General features: G+C 42.3%; 2 protein-coding genes across 5 annotated transcripts in view; one reads left to right on the top strand and one right to left on the bottom strand.

Annotated features, from left to right (window-relative positions):
• GNAZ (G protein subunit alpha z) overlaps nt 1–3,926 on the bottom strand; it is a 65,183-nt gene extending 61,257 nt beyond the window's left edge. Inside the window, exon 1 of one of the 4 annotated variants that reach the window (XM_040577139.1) lies at nt 3,408–3,926. The gene's annotated coding sequence lies outside the window, so the exon portion shown is untranslated. Of the gene's footprint in view, nt 1–1,435; nt 2,469–2,840; nt 3,085–3,407 lie in introns of those variants that run through there. The other 3 variants (XM_040577140.1, XM_040577136.1, XM_040577141.1) reach the window with 3 other exon arrangements.
• Nucleotides 1–16,325, top strand: part of RSPH14 (radial spoke head 14 homolog) — a 92,278-nt gene that overhangs the window by 72,367 nt on the left and 3,586 nt on the right. The gene's annotated exons all lie outside the window — the stretch shown is intronic.

Raw genomic sequence — 16,325 nt, 5'->3', positions numbered from 1 at the left:
GTTTTTCCCTTTTGTTATTTTGAAACAAAATTTGTTATTTTGTTGAAATTTGGACTTCTTAATCACCATTCTTAGATTCTGTAAAGTTTAATAAAAACATGGACTTTGAATATAACAATTGTAAATCAAGTTCTCCTCTCAGGTAGACTGGAGCAAATCTATTGTGACTATTAATGTATGTGGGTTTACTCTGGCTACCTCGGGGATCACAAGAAACATAATTTAATCTTGTTTTTCAAATAAAAATAGGACAACTTATCTCACCAAGTATAAATAATATTATATCTAATTATGCCAGTATTTTGATTTTGAAGGGTTTTGGTTTAAGAGTTATCTTACATAAAATAAAATAGTTAACTGCTCCTGTAGTAGGCTGTTACTGCTAGAGGTGGGTAACATCAGCATTACCAGCATTTATGGGAGGCCAGTGTTTTAGCAATGACCCTACAGTTTTCTCAGTTACAAGAACATGATTAATAATCATTGATAATTTATAAATTAAAGCTTGTGATGCCGGTAAAGAGTTACTGAATTTGTCATTGAGACCATGACCTCACTGAAGTCTGCCATAAAACTGTTCAACATTGTTGATCCTAGAGGGCATGGGAGAATCTGATTGGTGAAAGTGAGTGCTTGTATTGAGCCTGGGCTCTGTCCCACTGACATTAGTGACAAAACTTCCAATGACTCCCATGAAAGCAGGACCAAACCTTTACGCAGAGTTACTCAGACTCAGTTCTTATTTTCAGTTACAAATATCTGGAGAATATCTTCTGAAATAAGTGGAATTACGGTGATTTAGCCCAAAAGAATAGAGGGAATTTTTCTTTAATTCGGGAGAAAAGGGGAGACACAATTCCTTTATATTGCCTCACTACTACATGTCACCCAAGACTCTATGTGCTGTCAAAATCATTATCTGCTTAGGTTGGAGAGGAAGAGCTGACTTCACCATTTAAGGATTTAAGCTGTTATTGGCTACTGAATTTTCTGTTATCCTTATCCCTCAGCTTATCCCCTTCCCCACATCGCAGCAGGTAGATTCCTTAAGAAGAAGGGAGAAATTACTGTCTTCTGCATCCGCCTAGATTTCTTAAAATGTAATATACCTTATTCCATTAATATGTAATCCAAACTGAGACAACCAGAACTCTTTCACTTCAGTCCTCCAGCACTACCTGGCTGGTGATTTTTAGATTATCATAGCTAAATTCAAACCCAAGGCCTGTAGCTGAAACACTGAGCTGCGCAAAAAGCTTCCGAAATCTGCCTTCAAAGCAACAATGCCTCCAGAAGAGTCCTTCAACTTGGTCCACCAGTGGTCAACGCAGTGCCAAGACCATACTCCTCAGACGGAGGCGGCACATTCTTTATGTAGCAGAGTTTATTCACCTCTGCAAGGCCCATTGCCAGAATGAAATCTCTGTGGCCTTACATGGAATTCGTCTGCCTTTTTTCTTTGTGTGCATACATATACAGGCAAAACGGGGTTCTCTGAAAATGCAAATCAGTGCTTTTGTAATGGGAGATACGAGATTTTATTCTAAATGCTCCATATAGCTAAGATGTTCTCTTGATTTCACTCATCACTGGCTTGCTGAAGACTGGAACTTCATCCTTCTGTACACACAGGCCTAGCTTGTAATAATGTCCTCTACCCAAGGACAGGCATCTGTGCTTCTGGGTGACAGCTTCCAACCAAACGATTTGATGGAGACAGACAAGTTAACAGCAAAAACCTCCCTGTTCTGCAGAGCTGCATCCCTGTACCTGTATCTCTTCAGTTAGCAAATATGTGCCCTGCTGAAAAGCCACTGCTTCTGCCCATGACAGCACTTAAGGCATCGACTTGGACTTCAAATGTCTCCATCCACAAAGTCAGCCACAATTTTCCCTAAGGAAGCACAAAATACGTGCTCATTTTTATTCCTTTATGATCCACAAGTAAGCATTCATGATACTGTGGCTTTCTACCTGACCTGCTGCTGTAACCGTTGCAGGAGAAATTCTGACAGCTGCCCGAAGGGTGTGACCCACAGTGGCGCGAAACGTGGAGCCCAAATAAAAAACAAATCGTGGGCACAACAGTATGGGCGAGTATAGAGATATAAAGAAATGCTGAATGGCAATCCAGCAAGTTTTTCACCAATCTTGCACAGGAAAACGTTGCTGAGATCGGTCAGTAGCCTCCAGAGCAAATACTGCTAGAACACATTACAAGCAGCTTCTGCAGTGAAACAGCCAAACCCGGATCAGATCAGTGGCAGTACCAGAAATGAAGCGGCCACACGTTTGCTGTCGGTCGGCAGGCTGACATCGAGGTGCCGGCTTTGCGTGCATCCCTCGCTCACCAGAAACGCAGAAGCGAACGTACCAAAAAAACTTGTGCTTGGCAGCTGCGGCTGCAGCCATCCACAGGTGCAGGTTAACGGGCTGCAACCTCGCCCTGCTCGGCACGGGGGGCGCAGGACAGAGGCAGAGCCCCGGGCCCCACCGAGCCCCCCGAGCATCCTCTCGGCACCAGCCGGGGCCGTCCCCGGCAGCTCCCGGCGGAGGTTCCCGGGGGCTGCCAGCGGCCCTGGAGCCGGGCTAGGGCAGGGCGACGGCAGCTCTACGGGGAAGGGAGCGGGCTGCAGCAGCAGCAGCCGCCGAGGGGAGGCCGGTACCCCCGGAGAAGGTCATCGGGCCGGACCCGCCACCCCAGCTATCGCTCGCCGCCTCCCCGAGCTGCGCCTTCCCCCGCGGGAGCCCCCTCGCCTTTCGGAGCCGCCCGGAGAGGGAGGCTTGGAGCACCAACCTGACGGGTAGGGGAACAGGACCGCGGCCGCTCGCTCACCCACCTCTCCTCGCCTCGCCTCGCCGCCGTTCAGTCCATCGGGGCGGGCGCTCGCCCCCGCCGCCGACTCCCCGGCCCCCCGCACATCCGCGGCCGCAGACGCTACCCCCGCGGCCCGAGCAGGAGGCAGAGCCAGCGCCTCCCCGCTTTCCTCCAGGAACACAACATGCAAAATCCTCTTTTTTTTTTTTTTCCTCCCCACTTGCCCTCCCAAAATGCGGCAGCGGGCGCGCTCGCCGTGCCCCGGCGGCAGGCAGGAGGCGCTCGGGGCTGGGGGCGCGGGGAGGGGGAGGAGAGGAGGAGCCGGGGGCGGTGAGCACCCGTTGCCGTGGCAACGGCGGGGCCCCGCGGGCGGCTCCCGGGGCGGGGGCGCGCGTCCGGCGACGCGCGTGCCCGCGGGGGCCACGCCGCGCGTATCCGCGGGGGGCGAGCACCCGGCGCCGCGGGGCCCGTCCCTGCTCCCATCCCGGGCCCAGCACCGGGCAGGGGGCTCCGTACGCGTCCCGCACCGCGCGGTGGGGCTTTTCCAGGTAGCGCTGACCGCCCTCCTCCTCCTCCTCGGCAGATTTACCCTCTTCGCGTCCTGCGTCGTCTTCACCTGGCGTCTTTCTCCTCCGAGCCGCCTTGCCACGCTGGCTGCGCTGCGGAGCCTGCAGCCCCAGCCACGCAGCGATGATGCCTCCCTGCCCCGCCAGTTTCATAACCGCGATTTATTGCTGATGCATTTCTGCTGGAGACGGCAACGGAGGCGCTCAGGCATAGGTGGAACGCAGGCGTTTTTTCCACGAGTCTAACACAGTTCAGAAAGCATCCAATTCCTGTAAATGATACTACTTGCAGTGCTGAGATTATCAGGAATTATAACAATGAAATGTTTTAGTGTAAAACACAAGGTACCAACATTATTTTTCTTGCACAGAAATAAGAGCTAGGAATCGGTGTACCGTGTGGTTCCACATGTGTGGTAACACATCTGAGGTCTTCTTCGCACCACGCGAGTACCCCACTGGCAAAATTAGTCTGGTGAACTCCTAGCATTCTGCAAAGAAATGTCATGCACATAACTGGCCTTGTTTTCCCAGCAAAATGGCAGTGTTCAAATCATAAATGTGCCCCATCGTAATAAAAAAAAAAAAAAAAAAAAAAAAAGGTGATCGATCACCTTTTCATCTCTACAACTTAATTTTGAAATTTTAGCTTCTGATATCTCACAATGTGTCTACATCCTTTGACACTTTCATATGATCAGGCAGTGGTCAGTTACATTCCAAGAACGCTGTGCGTCCCAAAGGCACTCTTTGCTTGCAGGTGCATAAAGCCCTGACATAGTTCCGTTGGCAAGGGAATGGAACAGAGCAGCGCATCTGTGGTAGCTGAGTAGTCTAGATAATGGGATGAAAGAACAATAACAAAGTGTACAGGTTTAATCTGCTCCTCCATAAAGAACAAGTAGTTACTATAGAAACTGTCGCATTACGTGTATCTTCAGTATAGTACTTCATATCTGAGAAAAGCATATTCCACACATTTACCAACTTCGGTAGAAAAATCAGCATCAACTGCCATCATCCTGGGTAGGACGGTCTTCGTTCACATGCTCTCTAGAGCTTTCAGCACTTTCAATACTTTTGACTGATATAACAAAACGCTTGCTATCTTGCAGTTTTGTGGGAGGCACCTAACAGTAGATCAGGTGTTGTACAGGAAGGATCATGAGCACACAGCACGCAAGTAACGGGGTGGGTTGTCTTCTGAGAAGTTGGATGGTTTTGTTTCAACGCCACAGTAGGGGAGCTTGCTGTTCATTAATGGCAGAGTTAAAACCCAACTCATCCAAAAAACAGAGCAACAGATCTGTCTGTTTTCTTCAACTGCACCTTGTCCTGCACCCAGAACTTCTCACTCAGGGCCTTTCAGCTCATGTTGATTGCACTACATGTTGCTAAGCCCCCAGAGGAACTTGAAGGGAAATATATGGCTCAAAATAGCATACATCCCAATGTCAGATGGGGTGTCAAAACATATTTCTTTAGCTCAGTGCTCTAAGTGGTATTCTTCTATATAGACAGCCTGAAGATATACACATATATACTGAAAATGAATAGTTTATGTTACCTTTTTTTGCCTGGAAGTAGTGATTTGCCTAGTAGTTTGAAGAAACAGTGATGAGCTGACAGGATCTCTGCTCTCTCTTCCATGTCCGTCAGATCGCACATTTTTTGCTGTTTCAGAGCAGGTTTTAATGTGAAGGGAGCAGCGTTTGGCTGTTGGTGTGCAGCTTCTAGCATGCAGCCTACTGGAACCCCCAGCTGCACAAGGATCACTCAGCCTGCCAGTGCAACTCATTGACCAAAAGCCAAGTCCTTGCCTGTTTACTGTTGCTTTCTGGTTGGGATCAATCAAAATAGATGCATTCGCACACGCTTAGTTTGAAGACAATAGTGCTGGAACAGAAACGTGCTCTTAAGTGCAAAATCCCATAGGGATTTTTCTAATCAATTACCCTTATTATACCATGACAACATCAAAATATTTATAAGCACACATACAATGTTCTTGGTGAATCTACATCTCCAAATGATAGAGGGAAAACTGAGAGGCCACATCTGGTCTGTAATAAAAATATAATAAAAGACGTTTTCTATTTCATTCAATTTTCTACCAAACACCCTCTTTTTAACAAGCAATTGTATATCTGGGTTAGATATTTATAGGCAGGTCTGTGATTCTCTTTGAGCATGAAGGACTGAACAGAACATTTAGAGAAGAATAAAAAGGCTATATTTTTATTTCTAACCCTTTTTCTCACCTGGAAGATGTTAAAATAGCATCAAGTGCAGATGACTGGAATCTGATATTTATAAATATCTGGCAAATTGTTGCTTTGTACCAGTGGCTGTGAGATGGGGGGAAAAAAATCATGAATGCACCTTCCAGGAAGTGGTATCAGCCTGAACTCCTTGCACGTTATCACTTAGGATGAAAATTCACTTTCTACCAGGTTTTCGCCTTTTTATCTTGTTCTCATATCCTTCAGGTAGCAGAAGGCTTCACTTCGTATCAACTGTTTAATCATCCTATCTCCTTCATGGGAGATACTTGAGAATGTGAGCCCAGATAATGGATTACAGCTGACGCCACAAACAACTAAAGAGAAGGACTTCTTTAGTTTTCCAACAGACAAAAAAATAAAAAAGAAAAACCAACCAAACCCTAAAAATGTAAGTGCCTCTACATTCTTTCATGGCTTTATTATACCTACTGTATCTGCAGTTCACAGTCATTGGCTTGGCTGCTGAATCAGCACTTTCCACTGAAGCCAAGTCTAGAAAAAAAAGCATTAAATCCAGCAGCTGGTGGACAGCTGCTTGGAGACTTGCCTAGAGCCCTGAAAGATATGCTGGCTTTCCTGTGCACTTAACTTCACAGCAGTTCTCGCTTCTCATAAGCATTGTGCTGGGTACGCGGGCCCTGACTCCTCCAGAACCTCCATGTGAAGAATGCTACAGAGATACCATGAATAAGATGAAGGCGTTAAGAAAAAAAAATATATATATTCTTTCCTCATTCTTTGTTATCAAGGGTAAGGGAAGGGGGGGTGGAACACAACATCTCTAACTTTAACCCCAAAAGAAACAGGGGATCATTTAGTACAGCACAGAATGAAAGATCAGTGAAATGTGAACAACTGACAAAATCACTTGAGATTGAAACATACAGATCCTTAGGGAATTGCACCCAAGGAGATGCAATTAAAGAGTGCCAGAATTATTTTAGCAAAGAAATTTTCAACAGAAAAAAAAAATCTTTTTTTGAAACCAAAGCTTTTAAAACAAAAAATACCAGCCTCAGATGTCCTATTAAAGTGCTCTGAGCAACAGGCTCTAGGTTACTCTTGGGATACCCTTTTCCCTCCTCCAGTCTTCCTGATTGAAGGTTTTCCACTTTGCATGAATGATTAAATATTCATTGAAGCAGTGAGTGGAAAGTAGGTCTCTCCCACCTGAGGTTACAGGCAGGCATTTAGGTTTTGTTTATTTTTTACAATAATAAACAAATAAAAAGAGGCAATGTCTTGATTTCAGTTTATTTTTTTCACTGACGTTTTTGCCCCTACTTCAAAAAGCATCAAACTGGGGCCTTAAAAGAATTGTTTATATATATATATATATATATATTTTAATAGATGCTTAGAAAAATAATTTTAATCCAATTTCATATTTCTTTATATCCTTTACAGATGATAGTTTTACTTCATGTAGGAACCACGAGCTGTAGCTACAACTTCAGCAGGCACTATTTTTTTTCAATTGCATTACCTTGTAATATCTGATTAACAGGAAAAAGAAGTTGGTAGTTTAAAAAAGGCTGCAAATTTTGTTTGAGGACACAGAGGTAATTCTGGGAAGCTACGGAAATGGAGCTGTGGACACTTGGGTAGCTTTACTGCAGGGGCTTTAGATGCCAGAGCAGTTCTGTAAATAACTGGATGGCTGCAGTCAGGTTTAAGTAATGGAATTTAAATAATTGTACACCTCCATGTTAGGCCATGGCTAATTTTGTATCTCCATAAAGATATCACATACATACCCCACCACCAACCGGTGGTCACTGGCAGAGATGCACAAAGCAGTGCTCTCAGCTGGCTGTAACTGGTCACTGCCCCTCGCAAAGTAGTTTCAGAGAGGGGTGAAAAACTGCACAAAGGCCAGTTCGGTCTAGGACTATGTTGGTGATAAACTAATAGAGAAATGAGTAAATGTGACTTCTGATTTTTGTGATTTGCCACTCCTACTTTAAAAGAGAGCTCTTGCTCTCTCACTGGCATGCACAACATCGATTCAACAAACAAATGGCAGTGACTCAGGAAGCAATTCGGTCTCCAGACACAAGTCTCCGGGACAGGTCCAGACACAAGTCTCTGGGACCACTTTCAGCTTTCAGGGGTATCCCATCCGCTTCCTGCTGCACCTTAGAAACGGCCCAGTGTCCTGCTGGCCTTATGTCATACCCAACAGTCCCAGACAGATGCCTCAGGTACCCAAGGATGGCTGAATTGGTGTTAGATGCCTACGTCTGGCCACCAGAATCCCTTACTGACTAACTGGGTGATGGAGCCAGCACAGTGGGCAAAGCACATTGTGCTAACTTTGCCTGAACTGACTAAATGGATAAACACCCTCTCACATCTTTCAGTTAACATAGCTTTCAGAGTTACTTGTATCAGTGTTGGTTTTAAAAACATGGTATTAAAATGGCAGTAATTTCATCAGCTGATTAAATAGCTGCTGCTATCCCTTATAACTGCTGCAAGTATGACTGTCCCTGCTTCAGGTCGTAATGTTTTGAATACACTGTATGTAATGTTCTTAAATGTAAGCACATTAGTAGCACTACCCAAGTGCATACCTTTTAATCTGGCATGTTTCCACATGATAAAAAGGTCATTTTACAGGAACACCTTTATGCGTTCACTTGGAGATCGTCATTCAGGAAAACATCTCTAGGTAGAAAGTGTATTTACTGTTAAGTCATGTTCCTATTTGTGACAGACTCCTTTCAGCCAACATCTGTGATTCACAGCTCACTGGAGGAATCGGGCTCTCAACCCAAGAGCATCCTTTACTGGGGATCACTTCAAAGCACAAATCACCCCCAGAGCAGCCCATACCTTGGTACTCAATTAAGACTTAAGAATTTTTCATTGCCAGAACTAAAATATGCACTAAAAAAATGGAAAGCCCTATTGTAGAACCTCACCCAGAATGGAAGAAATTTTCATTGAGTAGTATAAGTAGTTTTCCTTAAGAATGTGGCTTTCCACAGAAAAAGTGGAATCTGCAAGGCAGCAGGCCTGTGTGGGAAGCGGAGCGTTATCTGCCTTTCCATACAGCTGCACTCATGTTGTGCAGCCATCTGGGCCTACCGGTCTAATCGAGATGCATTTCCTCCAGCTTCGTTTCGAACAAAATTGCCAAGCTAGACCATTTGAAGCAGAAGAGGATTTCACCCACCTACAGTACTGCAGTCTTCTTTACCTAGAGATTTTATCAGTTTTAACCATTCAATTGTGCTCGTCTGGGCACAACTGCTCGCAGTGTGAACTGTAGGATAAAATTCACTTATTGCAGCTTTGCCAGCATGCTAGATCAGGAAACACAACCAGTGGGTTTGTCGGTGCTACAATTTCACCAGTTTCTTCTTTGAAATTCTCTACCATTTTTTAAAGTAGAAAAAAAAAAAGATGGAAGAAAATAGACAAAAAATGGAAGAAAATTGTAACAATGAAGAAAATGGAAAAAAGGAAGTCCATACAGTAATGCAGAATCAGAATACCAGCTCCACAGATATAGCCTTACAGAAACAGAAATTTATGATAGTTAATAAAATTATTTCTTGAACTTTATTAATATTGCTTTAGTCTTTCAGCTTTCTGTCTGAAAAGAGAGGACAGTGTGTTGTTTTTTTAAAAAAACAACAACTATTCTCTCAGCAGAAGTTCTGAAAATGGAAAACCCGCAGTTGTGTATTTCTCTTGCCTTAAAGCCTTGTAAGACAGTTAGCCTTAAAAGTTTAAAACCCTTTTTACCAGTGTAAAACCACAGTCCACCAAAGGGCAACCTTCCAAACTCTCAGGAAGCGTTAGATGCCACAGTAACGCGACCAACACCAAGACCTGCCGTGGCCCTGAGGAAGCCACCTGCCTGCGCACCGCTCCCCACTGGCCAGCCAGCCTCGGGCCCAGCCAGCCTCCCCGTCTCCCTCCACAGCAACAGGGGCAGCCCAAGGGTCGGAGCAGGCAGGGCTTCAGCAGCTTGTGTCTGCCCTCTGGCCACAAGACTCTGGCTGGGGAGCCACAAGAGCACATTGGGACCATGACACTAAACCGGATCTTTGTTATTTCTCAGCTGTTCAACCTGAAGAATTAAACAGCTTTCAGCCTCTTTCCTTCCCACCCACTCCTTTTGCCCCGTCCATAACCCACTTGGGAAATGAGCTCTCTCTCACATTTCTTTACAACAAGCCTCTGCGATGCAGCAGACCTTCCTTCTCCATAGGAATCTCTAAAGCTTACTACAATGTAAGTAATAATCACATGAACATTTGTCAAACTGATAATTGTGTTCACCTTACAGTATTCATTTTTCTGTGATTGAAACTTGCTATTGTAATTGTTAACACTTTCTGCACTCTTGGTATACTTTATTGGTATTAAACATAAAATCTGATATTTAAGTTAGTGCTTGCAGATGTGCCAGTCCAGGTTACCTTCTGAACATATTGACTGTGTCATATGTACTAAATCTACTGTTTTCTGTGAGTGATTGAATTCATAGCCAGTATTTGTGGAAGCAGTGAATTCACCAGAGTCTCTTACGGTAAAAGGTTGCACTGGTCCCTTTAGTCTTATTCTATCGCTTCATGTCTCCATTCCTGACCAGAAGACAAAAAAGGAGAAATTTTCATTTGGAAAATGCGAAATTGGGTAGGAATTCATGGCTAAGGCTCAGCTTTCTGAGAGTAGTTATCTCAAGGCTTTAATTTTCTCTCTCAGTAATTGATCTGAGGACTTTGGAGCAAGTAGTACATATGTCAGACTGTTTTCCTTCCCTCTTGCATTTTGGCAAAGTCTTCCCTGTGGAGGAAATTAATAAATTTCAGGATGCCATTTCCTTCTTTATCCAAAAGAACAAGGAAAAAAAATCCTCTGGGTTATTTTCTGTCTTTACTTTTAACAATTTATAAAAATCTCTCTCTGAATAAAGGAAATGTACTTTACCAGAGAAATAAAATATGAGAAATTTCCTCATTTGTCATCGATATGCATTGTGATCAGCTGAACCCCTATGTGCATATGCATTCGCACACTTAAGTATGTCAGATGATCATGAATATAAGTTACAAACTTAGAAAACAAAAGATTAATTATATGGGAGGTGCAAACAGCTAGAGTTCTGATGGGGAAAAAAAAAACACCACTGTAGGAAATACCAATGCTTGTACTCCAACATGCAAGAATATGCAACAATTATAGCTAGAAAAATCTTTATAAGTCAGCATTGGTTCTATTTTACCATCATTTTGACTGTTTGCTTTCTTTTATATGGTAATGTATGAATACAGATTTATTAAAAGAAGGAAAAGTTGCTTTTATTTTAGACACTACATTCTGATGCCGTGCGAATGACCAACAATCCACATGTGGATCATGGATTATTCACTACTACAACAGAGAGCATATTTCATAATTACCACCGCAGTGGTTTTGGTGATTTTCACTACAGGAGAAGCTGACAACCATCAGAAGTAGGGTACTTGTCTTAGTCAATTATTGATTTTACCCTGTAGATAATTCTTGTACAAAATCAGAATCCAATATTTATTTTTCAATTTGGAAGCTGTCTCTATGTGAAACACAGTCAACTCTGTCTAATTCATTTCCAGGGCTTCCAGAGGTACTCTGACAAAGACACTCTGTAGACCAGAATCTCCAAGGTATTTAGACACTAATCTTCTCATGGGGCATAAATGACTTAGGTGGTTAAGCCCATTGCTTTCAAGCAGAATGTCACAGGCAGTCTTATTTAGTACCAAAATGACAAATATATATGTTTTAAAAAAAAGATCATCTGTTTCTTGGATTTCTAAATTATAACAGCAAAACTAGTGCAGTTACATTAGCTGTAGGTTCTATGTTAATTATTGTCTGTGCTGCTTTGATATAACAATTTCACACATACTAAAACAAACTTTCTAAAAACAGAAACAAGATGGCACAGGAGTCTCTTTATTCTTTGCTGAGAATTAGTTACCACTTATTTATCAGACCAATCTTATCTATTCCTTGTTGCTGCTTGAAAGAGGTTTTTCAAGGACCCTGCTGACATTTTAATATTTTTATAACTTGTTTGTTTGTTTGTTTGTTTTTCATACACATCACATCCCCAAATCCTCAGTACTGGAAAAATTCTCAGTAGCTCCAACAAGAGCAGATCCCATAATGCTTAATATGGTTATACAGCTATTTACACAGTTACACAGCTATTGCATTTTTAGTTAGAATATGACAGACACTATTATTGAGGTTGTGATTTTATACCTGGTACGTCCCTAGGGCTGCCATAAGATAAATGCATTTAGCTGATGCACAGATGTGAAATAGTTTGAAATAGAAATGCTTACTATTTCTAGTCAGATCCCAGTATCTGCAGTATTTTCCTCAGGTCTCTAATGCCCAAATAGCTCTTCAGTTTATTTAAACAGGGACTTTCCACCTATCAGTCCTTGATGAGAGATGATTCTTTGCCTCCAGGCACAGGCATCCTTTGGGACACTACTGTTTATTCCTGTTTAACTTACTACAGAAAGACAGAGAATAATTGTTGCAAAGAAGAGGAAAATATTCTGACTTTCAAAGATACCAACAGAGTTTTCCTCTTTAATTGGAAGACTTGATAAAGCTGATGGGGTGCAGGCAGGTAAGTTTTATTTCATTTATTGTGGTCTATCTCCTGCTCCAAACATACTGGAAAGAAATTTTTCAAGTATTTTCATCTTTAATGTATTCCCTGACACAGCCTTAATGCCTGAAACACTGCAACTCGACATACTGAATCTTATCATTAAGTTAGCTACTACAGGGTTCTCAAACTATGCTCTTGTGACTGGTGACTCAGAAGTCTTCTCAGGGAGTCTAAAGAATAAAATATTTTTTCAATTTAAACAGTAGCGAGCAAGGAGTTATTAAGGAAGGTATGCCAGGGAGGGATCTGCTGCTGTCATCTTGGCACTCAGAAAGGCAACACTAAACCAGCACTGCCTTGTTCAATGTATATCATGTATGCTAGCACTTACTAGTTTAATAAACACGTTGTTACCTCTAAAACCGTGCTCAACTGCCAGCAAGAGAGCCACTAGGTGTAGGAATTTTGTCAGGATCATTTGGCTACTTGCAGCTCGTGAGCTCCCACGCTGGGATTTCACAGCTGCTGTGCACTGGACGCGTTGCTGGCACACCAGGATGCAGGGCGGCGTTTTTCGCTCCAGCTGCGCCTGGCTCTGCTTTTCTTTTCATTTTCTGTCTCTTCCTATGTTGAATCATTTCAGATAGTTTCTGTACGTCTCAAAGAGACCTCTGAGGAATTAACAAAACATCCACATTATATGGAATCTGTGTTTACGTACAATTTCACTATGTGGTGCTACACTGTACATCTCTCTGTGGCCATGCTTCTTATTAAAACAAACATTTAAACAACTTTGATTTGAAAACTGACATTTGTACTGAAAAGAATTTGTAATGTGATTTAAGTGCTCTATGTAATTGAAAAAACAAAACAAAACACCACTGTTATGTGCTATAAAGGACTCCTTTGTTTTCTCCAAAATTTGATTTGTTTACTTGCCCTGCAGCCATACTGAGAGGACAGAATAAATGGCAACACCTCTTTGGGTCTATTTTAAAAAAGAGTCAGGAAAGGGAGAATGAGAGTGGCCAGAGGGCTATGAGGAAGAAGAGATGAGTGCTGAGATAAAAAGCAGCCCAAAGGAAGATTACAAGGTCTCAGAGAAAGAGATCAATAATGGTGTTAACAATGGAGCTGCAAATACAACTATTTGCATTTTGAAAACTTTTTTTCCCTCCTGCTTCACTATGTCCAGAGTATCTGGAACACTCTCTGCATAGATAAAGCACCTCTGAAAGGACAGCATTTCAATGAAAAGTCAAGACCCTGAGGATGCCAGAATAGTATATGACTACTGGAAACACCAGCTTACCTTCCCTGCCCATTGCTTGTTCTGTAAGAAGTGAGGATCTGAGACTGCTCTAATTTACAAGCAGCTCTCAAACAACTCTTCACCGATTCTGTCTCCTCCCTTTTCCTTTTCACCTCCCTAGATCTTTCACCGTTTGGTTCCCTTGAGAAAACCATGACGAATTTCCACCTGGAAACTTCAATCTCACTGTTAGGTAGTCTCTTTTTTTTTTTTTTTTTTTTTTTTTTGATGGCCCTTCCTCTCCACCCTCTTTCTCTTGACACATTGAGACTTTTGACAAGGTCAAACAATCCATCTTAGTTTCTGTATTTATATCTGGGAAGCTCCCTCCAGCCGCACAATAGCATTTTGAATAGGACAGTTTGACGAAAACTGTAGATAGGAAAGATGGCCTGGTTATAAAAAAAAAAAAAGAGAGAGAGAGAGCAATTAAAAAAAAATGAAAACAGCCTGAGTGTTCATACAAAATAAGCATCCACTAGGTACATAGGGATTTCTGACCACAGAATAAACACTGCTTAATGGCTCCACAGAATAAAAGTTTAGACAATGCTCTGTACATTATTTTGCCAGCTTATGGGAACAGAAAGACATAACATGTCTTTGTTATATATTTGGCACTTGAGAATGCAGTGCAATAGCAAAGGCTAGCACCAAAAGAAGCTATGAAGTGCAAATGCAATGAATGAGAGATGGCTGAGTCAAAGAAAGTCAATAAACATTAAATGGAAGGAATAAACTCAAGGGCCAATGAAAGCAGGCCTGTCTAGTTGAATATATTAATTGAACATATTAGAAGATAAGTGAAGGACACAGACACAGAGACGTGAAACCAGAATGCTGAATACTTACAGGGAACATGCTGAAATAGCAATCAAGGGAATTGAAAAAGTCAGCAAGGAAGGCCTGTAAAAGAGGGAAGTGCAGGAAAGAAAAAAATGAAATAAAAAATGATGGGTTTAAAAAAAAAAAAGCCTATTAAATATTCAAAACCAAATGGAAAAAATAGTAATGGGAACCTCTCTAGGAAAGAAAAAAGTGTATCTACAAGCATGAGAACAGTCAACAATGCTATAGCAATAGTAGAAATGGAAAGGCAATGGTTTCTTTTGACTCAAGGTGGAATGCTGACTACTCTGTGCGAGAGCTAGCATTGGCTTATGAAATGATATGATGAAACTTGTTGTGCGACACTGTCCCAAGACAGATTGGTGTCGTGTGAATTACAGGTACCCAAAGCTCTGGAGGAGCATGGAGTTCTTTGCCACTCTTATTTACATTTACATTCAGCATGTTACTTTATATGGAAAGAATGAAATTACGTTAATGTCAAATTGTCCAGATGTAGTTGGATTTGAAAATATCACAAATTATCTGGAAAGCACCTACACAAAAAAAATCAGTCACTGGAAGGAGGGAATGTCATCTTATAACCACCCCCAGCCCTTCTATACCTATAGCCTATAATCCGAACACCTATGATACTTGTTAGTTATTAGTTAATGAGAAGTGATGGAGTCAGCTGTGCAAGCTTTGCTTCCTTCTCAGGGACCTCCCTTGGAGTCTCTTGCCAGAGCAATAGTGCAGGTTTCCTTTAGCACATCTTGTATGGGGACAGTGTGAATGGCACCTTGAGAATGTTCTTCTTTTTGTACCTCCATGGAAAATAAATATATAGTTGGGTTTTTCTACTAAAAGCTGTAATAGTACCAGCCCTGGGCATTTCTTTGCACTGGCATTAGAAAAATGGATCCTAATAAGTTAGTAACATAAGAAATTATTCAATGTCACCAAAACCTCAGATATGTGTACAGCAGAATAACCTCTAGATTAGGTCAAGAATCATGTTTTTCACCTGGTTGTCAAGTTGAGGGATTTCTCCAGTGCACCACAAAAGGCCAATAAGATCTCTTTCTCACTCATCCTTTTATCTCTAACTGGGGAGATTCATTTGAAAACACCTCGATGACTCTTACCCACAAAACTTCCTTATCTAACTGCATGTGAATCACTTCAAAAGGAGACACGTTTCTGTTGGCAACCAAAGAAGCAGCCTTAGCAACAAGACAGCTGGAGAATTTTGTTTTCAGAGAGTTGCTTGTGGACAGGTATGTTCTGCTTTCTGCTTCCCCATGGCACTGCTCCTTCGGTGTTGACTTAGTATTGTGTAAGGGTCAGTCACTGGTTCATAGCAAAGACATCACTTGCAGGGCAGATGACGATCGTTTTACCTTTGATGCTGTTCCCTTTACGAAATAGTGCATGTGTACTGACTGATGGAAAGCTCAAAATGTGATTTCCCCCATAACAGAACTACCACAAAGAAATGTGTGAGGAAGCTGATGGTTTCCAAAACCTTGACTTCCCCGCAGAAACCATAGTGGAGAATTGTATCAAAGTATTAGCTCTAAAGGCTCACATCTCAGCCTGTCTTAGCATCTGTTGTTGTTGAGAATAGTTGTATATAAGGTGTAGATAACAGTTGTTAATAAGGTGCCTTACATCTGTCTTCTTAGCAGGAATAATTCTGGGAAGAATGTTACGGTGGGGAGAACTGGAAACACAGAGCAAGTGGGGGTGTTATTTGGGCTGATGTCTTCATAGAACCGTTGGGGAAGCTCACTGAGAAAGCAATGCTAAGACGGCATTCATGAACAGTCTGGTGTTGTAATAGTTTCCATGTCCCAGTCCCACATCTGTGTAAGGAAAT

The sequence above is a fragment of the Cygnus olor genome, chromosome 17, assembly GCF_009769625.2.
Source record: "Cygnus olor isolate bCygOlo1 chromosome 17, bCygOlo1.pri.v2, whole genome shotgun sequence".
Classification (NCBI taxonomy): Eukaryota; Metazoa; Chordata; class Aves; order Anseriformes; family Anatidae; genus Cygnus; species Cygnus olor.
This window is presented reverse-complemented; position numbering and strand designations above follow the sequence as displayed.